Raw genomic sequence first — 19,383 nt, 5'->3', positions numbered from 1 at the left:
CGGCCAGGATTTTGTCATTCACTGGAGCAGGTCAAGGCACCTCTCAGCGTGGTCAGTTGTATATAGGGAGCTCAGACCACTTGTCAGTGGCCATGCATCTACATTTTGAAGTTGTACAAAACAAATCCTGCAGGCTCTGTGCTCAAGCTGCTTGCTGGAGGCTTCTACTATAGTTGTTGGTGCTGCAGGCTGCTGAAGGAAACGTCAGCCCCTGCAAGGCACTTCCAAGGTGTATTTTCCCAGAACACTGTAGTGTTTCAGAAAAGAGAGAGGAGAAAAGCCTCTACCTTTTTGCTTGGTGTACACACTACGCAGGTTGAAACCATTTCAGGACACAACATTGGGCACCTTCTCAGCAACAAAAATGTCCTCTTGCTGTTCTCTGAGGACAAGTGTGCAGGGTCCGTGTGGGTCAGCCCTTGGCATTGCTGTGGGAAGAGAAGGAGGCTGGGAGGGGCACTGATCTTCCCCATTGATGCTTTTACCTCATATCAAAGCTATTTCCATCTCTCATGTAGAAAGCGTGCATTGTAACACAGATTTTCTTCACTTGACACATATTACAAGAGTGAATTTATTCCTCTTTGCTTTCAAAAATATTTATTTGGGGAAAAAAATAAAAGAAGAAGAGAAAAAAAAAAAAAGGAAAGGTGGCTGCAGTTTTGTGTGAGGGGTCTGTGGGACGGGGATCAGCATCTGGCTCTCAGTGGCTATGAGCAGACAGTGTCGAGCGCGGCCTGGAGGAGCAGGGCTGTGCTCCGGCCAGACAGGAAGGGAGCCCCGGCGTCCAGACGGCACGAGAGATAACAGCTGCCTTTCCAGACACCATTATCTGCTCCAGCGAGTCACTGGGACCAGCCAGCGGGCCTTCTCCAGGGAAAGCCACACACAGCTCCTCGGAGCACCACGCTTCACCAGGGGAACAGAGCTGGTGGTGCTCTGGCCTCCGAGCCGGTGCAGACACAGATGTCTCCTCGTGGGGACCTGCCTCTGCTGTAGGGCTGGCGCCTTGCTGGCCCTGCACTTGCAGCCACCCAGGAGTCTGGCCAGGCTGAGCTCTGGCCATGTGAGAGATGAACAGATACTCCTCTTCCACATTTTTGCATGATTTAGTTACTCCTGACTGACCAAAGGTGAGAACAGAAAGGTCTCCTGGAGCTGGTGCTGATCCCTGGTGCAGCCTCAGTTTCCCTTCTACATCATCCACTCGCTTCTGGCGTCATCAGAGCAATGTCGTGTTGCAGCCAGCTCCTAACACGCAACGTTTCTGCCATGAAAGTCAATATCCAATGCAAACTCCAGGTCTGGTTGCTCATGGCACAGTATTATGTCTCTTCTCACCACGGTGACCATCATCATTTACATGTTCCTCACTCCTTTCTTGCCTCGGCATGCAGGGAGTGAGGCTCCGTGGCATGGGAGAACCCAGAAATTCCCAAACCTCCCCTTCCAGTGCCTCACCCCAAGCACCCCAGCACAGCTTCTCCACAGGTCCCGAGTAGCAGAGAGCAGCTTCACAGCATCTCATGGCCCTGGGGCCACAGATTCTCCTCCTGCAGCCCCCAAGGATACCCAGGACCCTCGGCATCATGGTCATGTTAAAGTTCTTCCCACCACCCTTCACCACACCTTCCTGCCCCTGTCACAAGGAGATTGAAGACCAGCTTCCAAGGGATACAGCAGAGTTTGGAAAGCTCCCTGGCTGGAGAAGCAGTGTGGAAAGAGAGAAACGGGAGGGTGAGGAGGTGAAGTGGTGGGAGAACCTGGAGGCTGGGCAGGGGGTGACTCTGAAGTAAAGGGCTCTTCCCCCTTCATGCTAAACTGAGAATATCTTTTCATTTTCATTACACAGCAAAACTTCATAAAATTGCATAAATTTTCTTGTCAAAGATTCATGTTCATATGTTGCATTCAATTTACTGATATATCTTTATCTTCATCCAGTTTCATTCAGACAGGGTTTTTAAAATTATCTCCACAGAGCCAAGTGTTTCATCCCAGAGTCAACTGCATTGTACTTTAGAGTACAGAATTTATTTTATTGCAATTTTTAACAATCATATTTATAGGATTCCGATTAGGCTGAGCTTAAAAATAATAGCACAGTGCAAAGATACATGCATTTGGGTGGTTAACTAGGTGTTGAATAACCAACATCAAAATGCACAAGTGATGACACAGGCACATAATTATGCATGCAGAGTATCCATATGCAAATTATTGACAGATTCTTATATTTGTATGCATAAAGGCATGCTTCCTTCTCTTATCTGGAAAGGCTATGGGTTGAACTTCTTCATCTGCTTTTCAAAACAAAAGAGACTCCCGAAATGGAACTTATTAGTGCAGGATGGTCTATATTTCCAGGGCAGCTGAAAAGGTAGTAAAAGCAGAATTATTCACTTCTCTTAAAATTTAACTTTTGCAAATACTTGGATGTTTCATATCTAGAGGAAGAATGTTCCCTTTTGGATACAAATAGCTTGATCCTGCATCCACCCCACAACCATATGGAATGAAATTGAAAACAAAAGCCATTTTCATATCTGCTGTCTGTCTTCATTTAAAAGGTGGAGTCGAGTGAACTTTCCCGTTAACTTTCCCATGAACATTCCCATGAATAAGATTTTGTTTGCAACAGAGTCAGACAATTGTGGGCTTTCACATGTGGTGCAGTTGGTACTGATGTGGCCACGTTTGCTGAGTTTTAAAGGCTTGGCATCTATTAGGGTGGAAAATCAAGTGGTTTAAGCTCTCCATCAGCAAAGACCTATGTACTTACCTTACTGAAGAAGGACAAGAGCCTTGGAGAGGAGCTGCACAATATACTCCCAACAACAAAACAAGACCTGTGATCTGTGTTGATACTAATGTGCAGTAACCTGAAGAAACCACATGGAATAACTGTAAATATTTTTTAAACTTATTAAGTCATTTCTTTTATTGTATCTGCTGGGAGACAAAAATGGCAGAGCTTTTCCCTGGCATTCCTTTGTGTTACATAGGAGATAAAATCTTGCTTTCCTGAACAGAAAGAGTATCATGGGAAAGGTTCTGCTTTCCAGTTGGTCTCCTCAGAGGTGTCAGCTCCCACAGTGTGGGATTTGTTCATACCACAGGATCTGAGTGTATCCTGAAAGGTGACTCGTCTGACAAGTACAACTGTGGTTAATTCTGCAGACAGAAGGACGAAAGCTCTTGAGGGTGCACAGATGCTGACTTTCTTGGTCTAGTGAGTGGTTTGCCATAGAATAAGTCAAACTTCCCTTATCACAATTTTTGGTTCTGCTAAAAGAATCACAGAATCACAGAATGGTTTGGGTTGGAAGGGACCTTAAAGACCAGCTAGTTCCAATCCCACAGCCATGGGCTGGGACATTTTCCACTAGACCAGGTTCCTCAAAACCCCATCCAAATCTGGCCTTGAACACTTCCAGGAATGGGGCAGCCACAACTTCTCTGGACAGCCTGTTCCAGAGCCTCACCACCCTCTGAGTGAAGAATTTATTTTGTATATCTAATCTAAATCTACCCTCTTTTGGTTTAAAACTATTACTTCTTGTCCTATCCCTACACTCCCTGATGAAGAGTCAATACCCATCTTTCTAATATGCTTTCTTTAGGCACTGGAAGGCCACTATAAGGTTTCCCGGTAGCCTTCCCTTCTCCAGGCTGAACAACCCCAGCTCTCTCAGTGTGTAAAACCTAAAAACAAATGTAAAATTGCGTAATTTCCAAAGACATACCCACTGTTTATCAGGTAACTTCTGACATACTGTACATTGACTGTGTATCACTGTAGGAAAGCAAGCTTACTCTTGCAAATAGCAGAGACAAGCTGTTCCCTACAAGTAGTTATTGTAGCTCTACTAAAGAATTCAACTTTTCCCCTTTCCCTCTCCAGCAATCTGTTCTAGATTGAATTTTTCTCCCTCAAATCTCTGTTTATAGATCTCAAATGCTGACAAGAGTCCACAGATTCTCCTCTTACCAAACAAGCCCTTTCCATAGGATGCAGGGGGTCTTCCCAGGGGCTAGCACAGGATTTCACACAAATGAGGCAGCCTTCTGCATCCCAGGGCCTGACTCAATTTCTGGATTATCTGCTTGGCGGCAACATTTCAGCTGTTTGAGGAGTTTTCAAGCATCCCACAACCTCCGCTGTGTGCACCGAGGCTTTTATTTCACTGTTGGTTCCCCTGCTGTGCTGCCAATGACTGACGGCACACATATTCCCCTTGCGAGCACGATGGACTGTGCATAGTTCACCAGGGACATCCCAGCGGTTTGTGAACCGATGCAGGAAATATTGTCAACTATGTGTTAGTGATATATCCCAGCTCTTCCCATGACTCATGTATTTAAAGGTTTTTATTGTTATTATTTATTCCAGCAATTGGTGATGACTGGTGCATACCAAAATGGACCGATAACCAATGTGTGTTTGTTTTAGAATATCCCAGGCTAAAACTCGCTAATTTACTTTTAGGGGACTGTCTGAGAAGTCATTTGGTTAGCCTCTATGACCATATCTTATCATGAAGCTTCAGTGACATCTGTTTCATCAGCATGCACACACTCAGAGCTCAGACACACACATCACCCATGCTGCTAGCATACTCATGCTGATACACCTCGCACCCTCACACATCCACCTTGCACACTCACATCTCACATGCTTACACCCACACACGTTTTCAGCCTTGCACACACAGACACCTCACCAACCCACATCTCATACACACACGTGCTCACACAAGCCCATGCCTGCTACCACACACAGGTCTCACTCTCACCTTGCAAACACTCACTCCCCCAGCACTTTGCATGCACCCAGCCTCCCTGCCACCCTCCCTGCCCACACAACCCCTGCGATGGGTGCTGAGGAAGCTCGCACCTCATCCCCAGCCTCCTCCCGTGGCAGTGTCAGACCTGCCTTTTAAAACACCAACAGAAAAAAAAAATGGCAGTGAAACGGAGGGCCCTTGTCTCCTGCAAATATTTAGTACATCAGGAGCCAGTGCAGTGGGGCAGAGAAACCTAATTCGTTTCTTCTAATCAATCAACATTTGTTAATCAAGCATGACAAACTTTCACTCTCTCTGCCAATAAGGTAAAATGTGATTTAACCACAGCTGATTTTATTGTTACTTTACCAGTCACAACAAAGCAAAACAGGAAAGGGAATGTGCCTGTTGATCAGCTGCCTGTGGTCAATAGGAGAGGAAACAAAATCAGAAGCACAGTCTCTGGGTCCAGCCCAGGGCAGTGTCCCCTTTGCCAATGTCCCTTTGAGCCCATGTGTGCAGCGGGGCAGCACCTGGTGCTGTTTTCATGAAATGCTGTGTTTGCCTGATCCCAAATGTCTAAATGCTTCTGAAGGAGCCCAGCCCATCAAGCCCAGATTGCTGAAGATGCTTTTTTTCTATTTTAATCGACTCTGACTTCATCGGAGTTCAGCAGCCAACTCTCTGGAGAAATCTGGCTTATCCCATCCTGGGTGCAAGCTAATCTCCCCCTCTCCCATAGTGGGGCAGGATCACCTCTGCCCGTGTGAGTGCTGCAGGGCTCTGGCTGAACTCACATCTATTTGGATGACTGACCACCTTCTCACCGTCTTTCTAGCTTATGGCTAAAACCCATTGTCTGGGCAAAGAGGGTAAAATTAAGTTTTTGAGAGGTGTTTGTCAGCAGAATATTGCAGGTTTTCTGTTAAAAGAGTCATTTACCAGAACACCACGATTCTGGAGCAACTTGTTTGCTGGAATTCAAACTGACAGGTACTGCAGCTAGCTGCAACTTCCCAGCTACGCGTGCAGTATCCTGGATCAGAGAAAAATCCACAAACCGTGGAGAAGTGGTTAAAGCTATGATAATTGCTACAGTCCCGTATTTTTTACCAGCAGTGAAATCAGCCTCTAACTCCTGTATGGAAAGAATTATTCCATACCACTGTCCATTGTTCTGCATCATTACCAGGAAACAGGGTTATTACAAGATCGGGTCTCTTATGTTAACCCTGGGAAAGAAAAGAGATACATTTTGTTTTTAAAATATATTAAAGAAAGAAGAAAGTAAATCCCTTCTGATCTGGTAAATTGCTACTGTACACATTCACTGAAAAAAAGAAAAAGGCTTTTTAAAGAACATCACAAGCATAGCACAAACCAAGTAAAACCGAGAAAAATTGAAGTTAAGGCAGGCACTGTGTGCTCAGCTAAACGGGATAGTGTATTAAATCAAGAAAGCCAAAGCTGATCTGCTCTGTGTAGCAGGTAGCAGCTCTGGCAGACAAGCGCCCTGGAGTCTTGCAGAGTCTGGCAACATTGCCACCACGCCACCGTGCCTGGAGTAGGGTCTGTCCTTTGCCTCCGTGGGTTCAGCACATCCTCCAGTGTTGCCTGAGGCAGCCCTGGGGACAGGAGGAGCAGTGAGACCCATCCCCAAGCTCATCCTGTTTCATCCTTCATGAGAAGAGCCAGCAGGGAGCCCTGAGCAGGATCTGGCCCTACAGAGCTGTTGAGGCTTGACAAGTCAGTCAAGATGACAGCCATTACACATGCTCTATTTTACAGAAATGAAATGATAACATTAATAAAACACAACAAATGGGTCATTTTAAGCATCATTACCTCCCTGTGTGACATTCTCACTGAGGCAGAGGAGAAGGAGCTGTTTCCAGGCTGTGCTACATAATGCTTTTTGTTCTGCTCTAATCATCATTTTCAGGTTTTTTTTCTTTTTTTTTCTTTCCTTTTCTTTCTCTTTTTTTTTTTCTTTTTTCTTTTTCCTTTTTTTTTTTTTTTCTTTTTCCTTCTTTTTTTTTTTTCTTTTTTCTTTTTTTTCAGGGTGCAGATTTTCCCTCTCCTGCCACAAAGCTATAAAAAGGAAGGACTGTAGGATGAGAAGACAAATGCTCCCTGCCCCTTTTGCCTAAGTGGCCACAACACCAGGCTGCTTGTTTACCTGCCTTGGGTCTTCCTGGCTTCTTTCTCATTGTCTTGAGCGGAACCATGGAGCAAGAAAAAGAGGTGGTTCCCACTGGATGACCAGAAATCCTCCCCTCTGTTTGGGCCCCGACCCTGCTGGCAGGGAAGTCAGTTCTGCATCTCATGGACCAAAATGGAGGAGCAGGCCTGGGGGCTGCCCACCCTGCCTGCACACCTCAGAGTGCCAAGGATGGTCTTCAGAGAGCAGGAGCTCCAAAACCTTTGCCCGGATCCTGGTGCTTCCATGCTAAGTGATAGGGGCTCACCTGTACCCCACAAGGGACATCCTGGCCAGGTCTGGTGCTTGTCCCCAGGACATACAGCAGGATGGGGCCACCACTGCAGGAGGTTTTAGCCCAAGCAGTGGCAGCACCCTTCTGGGGCCATCTCCAGTCCCATGCACAAAAAGCATGCGTCCCACCCAGCAGGCTCACACAGCCAGCCAAATTTGCAAATGCACACCCATCATACATCTTCTTTTAATACCTCCTTTTCCTCTCACAAACTCCCCGGCCACCCCAGTTGCATGTGACTGTCTGTAGTTACTTGTATGTTGAATCAGAAGCATTTAAATGTACTCTTTGATCCTCTGCTAGAAATGGTAGCCCAACACATTTGGCTGTTGGCAGGTTGTGAGGGACTGTATGTACAGGCCTGTAAAGCAAATATCTTTGGTTTTGTAGAGAAACCCAGCTGCGCTCGCACACGTGCCATGGCACACACTGCATTGAAGTGTGATGACAATCACAACTGAAAACACCAGACGCTTTGAAGGCCCTGTAATTGAAGCGAAAGAAGAAAGGCCTGGGCTTGGAGCCCATAGTGATCAGTACCAGGCCACGCAGCCAGCAGAAAACTGCCTTTTACGGCATTTTACAGACTTTCTAATTGGCTTCCAGGGCTGGTGGCTGCTGCCTGTGCAGCACTGGGAATCGGGGCCACGTGGGGCCTGAGGCTGGTGCTGCCTGAGCACGGAGACATGCCCCGCGGGGCCTTGCAGCTGCTTGGGAAGGCTTCTTGCCACACCGCTGCCCTGCTTCTTGGCCTCGGGAAGGGTGTTTCTGCTGTTGGCAGTGGTTTCATGATGAGACCAAGCACACAGGGCGCTGTACCTGTGCCATTTTGGGGGTTTAATGGGAAATCGACAGGCCCATCCCACTGCTGAAGCCACTTGGAATGTGGTTGCTGTGCCACCGACCAGCGCAAGCCTGTGTAAAGGGGCTTGAGCGCTCCTCATCCTGCCTTGTTTGGTTTTCCCCAGATGAGTCTGCTCTTGCCCTCTCCCCATCTCTCTCTCTCTAAATACAAGCCTGTACATACCCTATAAGTATGTGCAGACCAAAACATACTCATACTGTGGTACTTTCCTTGTTTCCCTATAGGACTGCATGTTAAAGCTGCCCGTATACGCTTCAATATTCCTGAATCCTTTTGCCAAATATTTCCTGGCAGTCTGTTGGTCTGAGTTTGATCCCCTGATGGCAAAATTAGGTGAGACCAATGTAAACCTGCTGTCCAGAGACGTGGTAAACTCAATGCCCCATGTCAAACAGCAGGAAGGACTAACCTCTCTGCTAACATGGGTTCAGCAGGACTTAAGTAAAAGAGCTTTACAAGAAAAGCTGAAACAAGGACAGGAAACCTGACCAAGCATCAGTTTGGAAAACCTGGTGGATCTCTGCCCAGACACGGAGAAGGTGCATGGAGAAAGTTGTTCTCCTCTACCTGAAATATGTGTGGATTCGGGGAGGATTACAGCATGTTCCAGGCAAAGTAATCACACCCTTATGGCTTGGCAGAAAGGCTTGAGATATCTATGTTGCTACTTTTATTAGATACAGCTTAACAGAATCTTGCCAGTACTTGCTGCTATCAGTCTTCTTCTTCTCCACCCCTTCTGCTCCACCACCACATTGCTGTCCAAAAAAGCCCCGAAGTATTCCAGTTATTTTAACTAAGGAGCAGAAGTGTAGCAGTGTCTCAGAGGCTTATCCAAGTGGTCAGATATTCCTTCCCAGAAACTCTCCCCTCTTTCCTCACTCCTTGAATCCAAAGCAGGATTTTCTTCCTTGGACACAAACACTCAGTTTCTCTCAACTTTCAAATTCAAAGATTTTTTTACAACAAAAACAACAAAATTGGCTGTAACTGGCAAAGGCATCCTGGCTAGTGCAATTGGCTCCTTTCACTCTTCTACTGCTGGTAGGGGTCTGTCTGGAGCTCTCCTATCTCAGCTGTTCTTCTTTCTCACCTGTCAGTAGCCACCAGCACTGGGCTCTTGCCTTTTTAAGATCCCATTTTGTCCATATGCACATGAGTATGTCTATGAACTAATTGTACGAAGGGAGCTTCTGGGAAAAGGGAAGGAGACAGAGCATCTTCCCTGAATGTATGAAATTCAGGAAACAGAAGCATCACGTGAAGGACCCTAATAATAATTAAAAAGACCAAACAAGGGACATTGCACAGGCCTGTGTGGTTTTGTATACTCACTTGCAATATAAACTAAGGGCTGCTAGGCTGCAGAGGGCCTCTGGGGAATCTCCACTCTGGGAAGAGTCTCTCTTTGAAGGCATGGCCAAGCTGTGCTCTCCTAACAGTTCAAGACCTGCCCAGAGAAACTCTGGCCCCAGGTTTGAAAATGACTCTTCTAGCTGGAGATCTACAAAGCCATGGCTTTGATAGCAGACCTGTGGCAGAAACCATGAGCTTATGGTAATTCTGGCTGTTTCATCACTGGAAAAGAATACAGGACCAATTTTCCCCTGATTCATTTTCTACCTCTTTCTCAGATTAGTTTGAGGTCAAAAAAATGTGCCCAGTTTCATTGTTTTCCTTAAAAACTGATTCTATATAACAATATCAGTCTTAACTTGTTTCCATTTTCACAGAGCCTTATTTTTATAATTAACAACAACATTAAATCAAGAGAGCACTTGTTTAACATTTCAACACATTTTTGTCTGAAGTGATTCACTCAGATCATTTTCCTGGAAAAGGTGATTTCTGGGCCTGTAATCCCCTAGGTATGTGTTTCATCTTCCAATATTGAGCTGGTATGGACACATGGAAAGAAAATCTTATCTTGTTGAATAATACCTAATACCCTTTCCAGAAAAAACAATAATGATTTGGCACCTCTCCAGCTATTAATGCTTTATGAGTAACTAACTCCTCAATACCCAGAATTTTCTTCCCTCTTCTTCTGTACAGGAACAAAAAGTCCCAGGCAAGAATTGACAAACCAATCCATTTGCCAAGTTTCTCAAGCACCACGTCAACATGACTGCCATACGTGCTCTTTGTAATAACAAAAGTCATGGTGTATTCCTTGGTATTTATGTGGATATCTCATGTCATTTCATGAGCTTGCTTGTTCTTTCCTCCTCTCTTTGAATTTTTCCTTCAGCAACAGGTATGAACTCTAAGCGCAATACAGGGGATGTATTTAATACACAACAGTTGTTCTCTTACGTGCAAGTGTTTTCTATAAAGAAACCATCCATCACTGCTGTATAATAAGCCACATCTTTTTCTGTATGGTCTCTCCTTGTGAACTGACATATGTGGGGATGAATATTGTTCCCTGTAAAACAGGGAATGAGCAAATACCAAAGTAACTTCTGGAAGAGAGTTTTTAATTTGCAATAAAATGATTAAAAGTGCCCAGATAGCTTATGAGTCTAAATCCCATTTTCAAAAGGAGGTGAGGTCTAGAACAGGAAAGAGATGTAGATGCCTAACCAACACAAATAACCATAATGCTAATGTGTTGTTCCAGACATATGTTTGATCTTCAGCCCTTCTCCTGTCCTGTACAAGCTGTACATTCATAATTCCATCAGTGACATTCCCCGGGCTAATATATCCATACGATCACCTCAGAGCTTTTGAAGATCATTCTCACTTCCTGCACAGGTTTGTTTCTTTGATACATATTCTTTCTAAGGCTGGTGACTGGTATGAAAAACACCATGAGCATCCCAAGCCCATAATGTGTTTCCTTGCCCACCAAAACAACACGATTCCTAACTAGTCAGGAACTGGTAATTGATTAGTGGCAATTTGTCAAACCACATATGTTTCATGAAAATACTTTTGATTCTAGAAACATTTGTCAGCCCCAGACTGAAGCTTTCTGGGCGATCCTGCAGGATCAGTATCTCCTGGGAGCACCCTGGTGGGCAGCAGAGCTCTGGGTAAGAGGCATGGCTCCCAGGCTCCACTGCACAGCTGGGCATGTGGCAGCTTTTGTGGCTCCAGAAAGGATAGGACTGAGGGGTTTCTACATGCCAGGTGTCACAGGATGCTGCAGAGTCACCTCTGGCACCACTGAACTTCAAACTGGACAACACTGAGAAGAGAGCACTCCCATAGTGCGATATGGCTGCTGCATTTGCTTTCAGAAAATGGGAAAAGCAATGCTCTGAGCTTCTGAGAACAAATTACGTTCAGAATTTAGTTTCTACAGGAGAGGTAAAACTTTTGTAGTCTTTGTTCCATTCTGGAACAAAAACTGTCTGGAAAGGTCAGGATTTCCTACAGAGAGAAAATGCCAAGTTTTGACCCACATCAGCCTTAAATTGCTTTATTAAAAACAAATAATCAACCAACAACAAAAACGTTTTTTGTTAATAATTCAGTTTCAGAGCAAGGATTGCTAAATATTCTGGGAGACTGCAACTTCAAAGCTCTTGTTCCTTATGAGGATATTTCAAATATCTGCACCCACTTCCTTCACCTGGCAGCTCCCTTCCCCTCAGTGACTGTGTGATACATGGCTGTGCTGGGGGATATTTCTGCCCAAGCATGGAACTGTCACAGGAAAGGAAATGCCAGCCTATCTGATTAAACCAGAATTAAATGAAACTGTAATGAGCAATGTGTGGCCAAAAAATGCTGTTGTGTACAAGCAGAAAAGGACCTAACTGACTTTCTCAGAACAGCTGAGGGAATTAGCTACATTTTTCCTAATGATGTAGAAGGGAGATGTATGGTCAGGTCCTACTGAATGCATGGGTTTCTTAATTTTTCCTAGCATGAAGTGTGGTTCTCTTGCTATTGGCAGGGGACCTGCTTCTCTCCTGCTTGCTCAGGGGCTCTCAGTCCTGTGCAAAGTAGCCTCAAGATGCATCTTAGGCTCCATGAAAGTATTTTATATTCACCTGCTACTTCCAAGAGCAAGGCACTGAGAAAGTGAGCCTTCTGCCCTGATCAGAGAAGGGTGGCTGATGGGGAGTTAGGGAGTGGTCAGAAAACTGGAATTCATTAATTTCCAAGGCTCTGAAAAAAAATAACACAAATTTTCAAGATATTGCAGGCAAGCAAAATCCTTTCTCCTTTGTACATTTTTGCTTGAGATTTTGCATGTTGTCCTTGAATGTGGCAAAAGCCCCCCTCTTCTTCTTCCATCCTTCCCTAGGAAAAGGAGCCCAGCACTGATGAGGGCAGGCTCTTCTGCGAGCACCCAGCACCCTGCTCCGAGCTACCAGAAAGTGGGTGCCTGTACCTGCTGGTGAGCCTGGGCTTTGGACATCTCCTTTCCACCTCAGCTGTGCTCTCCCTGCTCCCTGTTCTGAAGTCCTGTGTTGTGGTCAGCACAGGTAAGATACTGGGTGTATAAATAGCTTCCTCCCACCTGAAGCTGCACTTTTTTTCTTTCTTAATTCAGCAACTAGGGTGTTCGAGTGGAGGACGTGAGTCTCACCTACTTATCACCGTTGCCTGCACATAATCAGATGCTTTCAGTAAAGAAGATCCAGATTCCTTTGTGGACCTTCTTAACAGGTCTTAACTCCCAGCTTCTTGATACCTGCAAGTGAGCAATTCTGCTTGCAATAAAAAATAATCTCCCAAGAGGACCTCTGATCTTAAAACAAATGCTGTTTAATTCACCACTCATTAGGAGTGTATCTGGATTGATTTATTGAGCACTCCTGACCCCAAATCTTTTGAACAGCATTCCTTCACGATTAAGTAGGGAATGGATTTGGGCAACACTTCTGGCAGGCAGACTGGGAGAACACAAGTGATTCTTAAAAACATTCATATCATGTAACCTAATGAAAATATACTACATGTTGGCATGCATTTGGCCCAGACCAGAAAGGATATGTTTTCCAGCCAGAGCTCAGGTAACTTCTGTAGTAAATAGGGCCAGAACAATTCATTAATTATACATTTGTGGTTGTCTCACCTTTGTGTATTTTGGAAATATGCAGCCACATTCAATCAATCAGGAAAACGGCAATATCTGGGGGTCCAAAGGAAATCAATGTTTTTGGTAAGTACACGACAGGCCAAGGCAGCAGAAAGCATTATATCCTCTAGGGGATCGGTTTCTACTTGCTGCTTAATATTCAAAGAACAGAGAAATGGAAAAAACTATCCCAAAAGTCTTTTATAAGTGACTGGCTACAGATGAATGCTTTCTAGATGAGAAAAGCAAACTTTCTTGCTAGTTGCACCCAAGTAATTAAGAGCATGAAGAAACTTGGCCTCTGTTCTTTAAGCATGTAAACAAAACAAAACAAAAAAAAACTTTGAATTTTGTAATAAGAATCAAAAGAGTCCAAATTATAACCTCCTACCATGTGCCTTGCCATTCTCATTTGACTGCAAAAACAAGATGAAGCCATGGCTGATGCATGGAATGGGCTGTTGGCTGCCTGCCTTGTTTGGCCAACGAAGGTATATGCAGTAAATCTGGTATGTGCCTTCCCTGCTCTTCTGGCTTCTGGTGAGCAGGAGAGTGCAGTATCTGGCTTGTCTCTCCCTGCAGAGATCCAATAGCAGAGAATTTGCCAGAATATTTGCATGCACATAAATCATTAGGAGCAAATGTTGCTTTAGGTGGCACTTGAACACTAAGCAATGTCATCAGCTCTCATGACTTATCAGAAGATTCCCAATAACATTTTACTCAATATTCCTGCTTAGGGGGAAAAGCGAACGACTATTTTAAACCAGACCTCATGATTGCAGGAGATTAGAGAGCTGGGGAAAGGCTCGATTAGTGATTTTTGAGGATGTAGACTGGGTTTATCCCAACTGTTTTTTTCAGGCACTTAACTGACCGAATCGGATGCCTATTTCTGATGGGTTTCTTCCACGCTTAGCAGAGAGCAAGGCCTTGCAGAAGGCATTGCTGCACAGTGTTGGCAGATTCCTGTGAACCTGCTCCATCACTCGTGTCTGGACACACAGAATCAAAGGTTTCCCAAAACAGGGGCATGGCCGGGCTGGCTCCTCCTGTCATTGCATCGGGGTTGGCGGGGATGGAGAAAGACAACCTGCATGGCTAGGAAGGGTGCACATATCTCCTTGGGCTTTCCTGCATGCAGATTCCTGAAACAACCTGTGGCTGTCCTCCTCCTCAAAACATTGCTCCTGGGAGAGATGACAAAGCTACATGGTGTCCTGGCCACTTGTAGAGTTTGTTGTGAAGCTGGTTGTGTTTCCCATCCCATCGTAATGTGCCCTGCTTTGGTCGGGCCCGCAGGCTTCTCCTGAGACACGAGCAGGAGTCCCAGCAGAGACGACTGGAAGCTGCCCACCTCTGCTCACCGTCCCACCCAGGGAACAGGACTGCTCTGTGCTGTAGGCAGGGGGGGGAATCCTGCACTCAGTAGGACCCACACCCCTGAGAGCAACACAAAGCCATTAATTACCTCGCAGTGCTAACAACAGGTGACAGAAAAAGCTTTATATCTTACACCTGCTCGCACGGAAAGTTTGTTCACTCTTCTGAGACCTTTCCAAGGGGCCACACAAGTGGCAAGCTGAAAAAAAAAAAAAAGCCAGTTTCAGCCAGATCTGCCTCTCGCTTGTGCCTTCTGGATAAAAAAATATGTGGTACATGAAAGAACCCTTTGAAGTGACTGATGTTGATGCTGCAGTGCATTTGGGAGAGCACACAGAATACCGCTGCTGACGGTGTCAGGCAGCAAGGGGGGCTCTTCCTCCACCCACGGGGAGAAGCCGAGGATATCTGAGAGCTCTTTCTGTATATCTATATTTAAGGGAGTGGGTAAATTTAGACTCTGCTGAAACAGGAGAACGGTTCATGACACCAGGGTGAGCAGAGAACAGCATCTGCCTCTCTGCAGCAGGGCTGCGTCCTGTCTCGCAGCGTGTCTGTGGCGTCGAGCCTACCTTTCCCTGGGTGGCTGCTACAAATTACTCTGACTGCGGGGCAGTTTTCTGACATTGGAAAATGCTCTCCGCAGATGCCAGCAAGTGGATTTATTTTTAACCCAAAGAAAATTTGTGATCTGGGGTCTCCTGAATAAAACACGCAGCCACCTCTACGGTAGGTGGTAATTTTAACAGCGATTTGCAGTTTCTTCTTTCTTCTCTCAGTGGTGAAACAATTCAGTGTGCTAGAGACAAGTCTTCCACACAGAGCTGTCATAAGGTAATTAGAAAGAAAGGGAAAAAGAGCATCATGAAAAGGCAATAAAGAGAGGAAAAAAAAAACAGCTTTGTGTCATGTCCAGAGCTGCTGGAAAATCCACATCATAAAACAGACTGATGGTTGGTGGAAATTTCCTCATGTTAGGGTATATTTTAAGCATTATTTAGAAAACAAATGCTTAGTCTACCTGTCCAAGGGTGTAACAAAGAACAAAATCCAGCCTACCTCCTCCCATCAGACCAAGAGGCGACCACACTACCACCCTGCTTGTGGGCACCTGCTGGGGCTGAACTCCTCCAGGAGCAGCTCTGCTCACTTTCGGGCAGGCAGTAGAGGACACCAGTGGCACTTATCTTAAGGGACAGCAAACACTGCAGAGGCTGGGAGCTGGGGTCACCTGGCAAAGAAACAGGATGGTGCTCGTGTGCGAAGACAGAGCAGGAAAGAAGAAGAGTGAAGGAGATGCATGGGGTCACCTCTGAGCCTTGACCCCGTCATCTTCCTGTTTTAAGAAGGGAAGGCTCTGGGGCACAACTCAGCCCGAAGATGAATTCAGTCTGTTCAGCCGGAAGCGTTTCCCCATTCAAAAAGTCATGAGTCCTTCTCAAATATTCCTGTGTGATTGAAAAAAGGAAATGCAACCACTTTATAAGTTTGGGGTTATGGGATTAGGCCCATAACAGCTTAACTCAGCTTTAGGGGCCTGATCCTGCCCCAGCGAACACGATGGGAGGTCAGTTATCAAGCCACAGGAGGTAAGATAAAGGTCTGTACGAGTTACTATTTTTAACTCTTAAAGCTAGTCTTATTGGGCCCAGCCCAACTTCAGCTGAAGTCAATGAAAGGACTCCTGCTGACTTTAATGGGAGTTGGATTGGCCCTATTGTCCTTTGCTGAGCAAAGTAATTTCAAAAGGTCAGGAGGTGAATTAAAGGAGAAAAGGAACAACTGCATTGATAAGCTATATTCAGCCTGCTCACCTTATAAAGAAAAAGTATTGTCTTAGGTGGTGGGAGTAGTTCAAACTAGTCCTTGTAGACTCTGGCAAGGATAAAAAACTATGTTATTTCTCAAAATGAAAGTAAAAATAAAGTGAAAATGATAGTTGCTGAGTTCTGATTTGATGATCTCCCAGTGACTTCTATCTGCTCAATTTGCAGATGAAACCATCACCAAAGTTAGATGCCAATCTCCATGAAACCAGCTTAGGGCTGGTGTAATTCCAATGATGTTAATGGATTTCTTCTTGACTGACAATGCTGTGAGAGCTAAAATAAAGTGCTGCGTTTGCAATTGCTTTGGCTGCAGTTTGTCTTGGGCTGTGGACGTCTTGCTCCACTTTCAATATGGTTGCAGGTTTCATCTGCAGATGAAGCAAATTGGTTGTCAAAGTGGCAGGGGAAAAATGAGGAAGAGGAGGAGGATTAGTTAGTGAACCTATTGATGGTGTAAAAATGAGAGCAGTCCACAGCTAACTTTCCAAATGCTGCCTTGGTTTTGATGGACTGAGAAGACACAAAGGAGAGAAAACCTCCAGTGTGTTTTCCAGTTGAGCCTCTGTGAACCTTCTGGGTTTTGACTTACTTTGGGGCCTCTCCAAGTCAAAAAACTCGGGTCACAGGTTTTATCACCTTATTCAGCAGATGAAACGATAAAACGAAAAGTTGCTATTTTTACACAATACCTTTTCAGAGCCCAGTAGCATTTTAAATTGCAGACGTCTCCCTCAGAACAGCTCTCATGCACTAGATGTTGGAAGATGCTGCCGACAATCAACTTCACAAAAACGTTTCTTTTCCAGATTATCCCCCTTCCAGAATGCTTTTTAGGATCCAAGCATTATAAAACCTGCTGCCTATCTTGGGAAATGGCTGGAGGAGTTTGGTTTTGATTTTTAGCATTGTCCTCACTAAATGTTTCATGCTGTGAAATTCAGATAGTCTGCTCTCATATAGGCAGTAGCAATAGGAAAATTAAAGTTTACCTCTCCCCCCCCCCAATTTATTGCCATTTTCAATATTAAAAAAATTCTCTACCAAGCTGTGATGAATCAGACCCATCTTTCCAGCAGATGGTTAAAACTAAAGGGGGAGAAGGATGGCTTCTTTGGGCTTGTCCACGAAGCCCTCTGAGCAGTTCCCTTTGCAGGCAGGTTCACAGCCCGGCGCTCAGCAGGTTCTGGCCATCAAGGAGCTCACCCTTCCCTTCAACCTCGCCTCCCACCGGGCAGGAATTCAGTGCATGAGCAGAGGTCAGTGTTACTGCCATCTTGCTAAAGGCATCCAGCTTTCATTCACAAAACAAACCACTTCACTGACTTCAGGGCGAAAAGCAAGTAACCCGGCAGAAAAAACGCACAAAGATTGTCTATGAAGTGAGAACCAGTTTGTATAATACCAGTCGCAAAAGGGTTGAATCAGACATTGATATAATATATTTTTAAGCAGCTTCTTAAGTGAGAATCAAGGAAAGATTATTTTGCCCATGTCTAAGCTTAATGGCACACTTACACAAATAAGATGAGAAACTGCAGCTGCAGAGAACACTTGTGCTGCCTGTTGCAGTTTACAGAACAAACATTTGGGATCTATCTGGCTAATCATGATATATTTTTCATGTAATCATCTGTTTATGCTTCTTTGGTTTATATTTCATGGGACCGGGCTGTGTGCCAAGGGGCTGGGGGCTGAAGTCGGCAAACACCCCCCCAGACCCATGGGACCCTTGGCGGGACCCACAGCCCCAGCTGCCCCAGCCCCAGCCCCACATGGGAACAGGACCCCTGGTCCTCCTGCCCCCACACCCCTATCATCCCATCCTTTAGGATACAGGGTGCTTGGGCCATGTGGATTAAACCCTCCCTTTCTTCCCACAGCCCATCCTGTGCTGGAGCCATGGACCAAGCACACGCATGCAAGGACATCCATGTATGCCATTTAGCCTACATTTTAACCAAAAAACACGTGGGGGCTGACCCCCGGACCCACTTCCAAAAACCAGCCTTGAGAGCCTGCTAAAGCCTCCTGAAATACATGTGCAGCAGCAACCTGCTGCTACTTTTATAGTCAGAAGAAACAAACCCAGGGTGAAATTTTGGCTGAGCAGCCTTCCAGGCGCTGGGAAGGGCTGGCTGCAGACAAGATCTGCCGTCTTTCTCCCATAGAGGGAGCACAGCTTTTCCAGAAGACGCTGAAGCAGATGCACTTCTGTGGCCATAGCAAAGTCAGAGATGAAGGAAAGAGAAAATCCACAAAGATAGGAAAATAGGAAGCAGTGCCAAGGGAAAGGAAATGCAGAATGGACTTGGAGATATGGTTTAGTGGAGGACTTGTTAGTGTTAGGTCAGAGGCTGGACTCGGTGATCCTGGAGGTCTCTTCCAACCTAGATGATTCTGTGAGCCCACAAACACGCAGCCCCACAGCACTGAAATGCTCGTTACTCTGATGATCACTGAATTTACCCATTTTCCTGAATTATTGGCAAATAAATAGTATCGTGTCAATTCTTTCTTCTCCCTCAAGTAACTGTCCCCGCAGCTCCCAGGCCCCACAGTCCATAGGGTGGGTCCATGCCCAGGACCAGGAGGAGCAGTGCCAACCACAGCCACCTCCAGCTCCTCACAGCTCCCTCATGTTCAGACAGCCAGGGCCCTACCTCACCCTGAAAGCAGTCGGGTTGGGTTTCTGGTTAGAAATGAGGAGCCCTGTGGATTTTTTTTTTGCCCTGTTCAGCTCTATTTCCCAGCTTCAGCAGCGTTTGTGCAATAGTCATGAAGAACTCCAGTTACTTGGAGTGGGTGGGTGGGGTGAGAGGAAGCCAGGAAGACCTCCAAGGCCTGCAGCGGGTATCCCTGCCCTCACCATTTCCAACCTGGAAGGCCAACGTGCAGGGTCTGCAGCTTCTGCAGCTCCCAACAAACCCCAAAGGGCAGTGCTGCAAGCGGGACTGCTATGTGAGGCAGAATGCTGGCAAATCTG

General features: G+C 45.7%; 1 long non-coding RNA gene across 2 annotated transcripts; it reads right to left on the bottom strand.

The window, feature by feature from the left end:
• Positions 1–645: 645 nt before the first annotated feature.
• Positions 646–16,362, bottom strand: LOC106018782 (uncharacterized). 2 transcript variants are annotated; one of them, XR_003496848.3, is made up of 3 exons: positions 15,631–16,362; positions 2,783–14,770; positions 646–2,372 (listed from the first exon to the last, which is right to left on the bottom strand). It is a non-coding gene; the product is annotated as an uncharacterized lncRNA (long non-coding RNA). The 2 variants fall into 2 exon arrangements; XR_011807473.1 differs by lacking the exons at positions 646–2,372; positions 2,783–14,770 and adding an exon at positions 14,780–15,395 and having other exon boundaries at positions 15,631–15,802; positions 15,882–16,344.
• Positions 16,363–19,383: the final 3,021 nt, after the last annotated feature.

This window comes from Anas platyrhynchos, chromosome 1, assembly GCF_047663525.1.
Source record: "Anas platyrhynchos isolate ZD024472 breed Pekin duck chromosome 1, IASCAAS_PekinDuck_T2T, whole genome shotgun sequence".
NCBI classification, from domain to species: Eukaryota; Metazoa; Chordata; class Aves; order Anseriformes; family Anatidae; genus Anas; species Anas platyrhynchos.
The sequence above is the reverse complement of the archived record's forward strand: the minus strand, read 5'-3'. Positions and strand labels throughout refer to the sequence as shown.